Source organism: Colobus angolensis, unplaced genomic scaffold, assembly GCF_000951035.1.
Source record: "Colobus angolensis palliatus isolate OR3802 unplaced genomic scaffold, Cang.pa_1.0 Scaffold84, whole genome shotgun sequence".
In the NCBI taxonomy this organism is placed as follows: domain Eukaryota; kingdom Metazoa; phylum Chordata; class Mammalia; order Primates; family Cercopithecidae; genus Colobus; species Colobus angolensis.
The window spans coordinates 1,474,072-1,475,749 of NW_012122265.1; positions in this window are offsets into that span (position 1 = coordinate 1,474,072).

The window sequence follows — 1,678 nt, forward strand, 5'->3', positions numbered from 1 at the left end:
ATCCGCGAGCTCCGGGGGCGGGCTCCCCAGGACGCCGCCGCCCCCCACGACCCCCGAGCCCTCCCGCTTCCGTGGAAAGCCGCCCCGACGACCCCCGTGCGGGTTGTTGAGGGGCCGTCCTCCGCCGACCGCTGTGGAAACAGCTCCGGCAGGACGCGGCGAGTCAGGGGCAGGAAGAACGCACGGGTAATTGCACCTTGGGCAGGTGTTGGGCGGGAGCAAGGGGGTCAGACTCGCGCTGCAGGGGGAGGGCGGGGAGGCCTCGCTGTTCTGGAGGAAGGGGACAAAGACCCCTGCCCAGGAGCTTGGGAGTCTTTGAAGGTAATGATTTTTTTGGTAGGGGTGTCACCAGACACCCCAGACGTTTCTAAAAGGCCTCCTCCCCGCTGCCTGGTGGAGAGGGAGCGTGGGGGGAATCCACCTTCTGCCCTCGGGCCCCCAACCAGCCTGGACCCCCCAGGGTCACCCTGGGGCTCTGAAGGGGCTTCGGTCGCTGGTTGAATGAAGGGCCACAGAAAATGAAACCGCCGCAACGACCGCAGAACCCTCAGTAGGCACCAGGATCCCGGAGCTCAGGGTGCGAATGGTGATGGCTGGGGGTGGGGAGGACTGTGGGCAACAGGGGGTGCTGAGCGGGGTTCGGGGCTCCCCCTTTCCATACTCAGTCTTCCTGCCGGCCTCAGAGCTGAGTACACAGTTGGCGATTAATAAGCGCTTGCAGCTCCCCTCCCTGGCCAGCCTGAGGGGAGCGGCAGTGACCCGTATGGGATAGGGGTGGCGGTGGAGTGCGTTGCTGGCACAGAGCTGGCACACAGCACAAACGAACCCCTTGGCGGAAGTGGGGCTGTCCCGGAAGGAAGCCCTGGGAGCCTAGGGGTTATTGGGGTTGGGACTGCGCCCCAAAGCGGGAAGGCCCTGCGAGAAGGGAGGCCCTGGCTGGAGGGGGATCCTGAGGGTGGAGGTGCCAGACCTGGATGCGGGGCCAGGTGAGTAGGGCTGCGGGATGCAGCCTTGCTGGGTTTGGAAAGTGGGGGAGTCTTGGCCCTGGGAGGGGCAGGAGGATTCAGGCTGAGACCCAGAGGGGGCAAAGGAGGTCCTTGAGGAGGCACACAGGCCTGGAAGGGCCTGGGACCCGCAGGTGTGGGAGCTGTTGGCCATTAGATAGAGGGGCTGTCGCCTGGGGAGAAGCCTCACCTGGCTTGTTCCCCCTGCCAGGCATAGGTGGGCCGGATGGGAAAAGGACGGGCATGTCTTCTGTGCAGGTGGGATGTGGCCAGCATCTGCCTGTGGCCTGGGAGTGCCCATTGTCCCCTAAGAGCTCTGGTTATACCCTGGGCAGCTACTGGCCAGGCTGGAGCAGGTGGCAGGCAGCGACCTTGAGCCTTTCCTGGAGGCTCTCAGGGGATGGTTTGGAGGGGAATACAGCTTCCCCTGCAGGGCCTGGGCTGTCCCTGGGGAGCGGAGTGCCCTGGGCGGCGATTGCTATAATCCTCGTGGTCATTTTCATGCGAATAAGCACTGAGAGCGTTAGGTTCTGCCCGCAACCAGGGTGGAGGGCTAGGGAGGTGGCACCCTGCAGAGGACGCTGGCTTTTCTGCAGCCCCGCTGCTTGGTTCCACGTTGCCTTTACACTCAGCAGGTGCCGGCCCGGGCGGTGGGCGCGGGGGCCTGGGTGTCC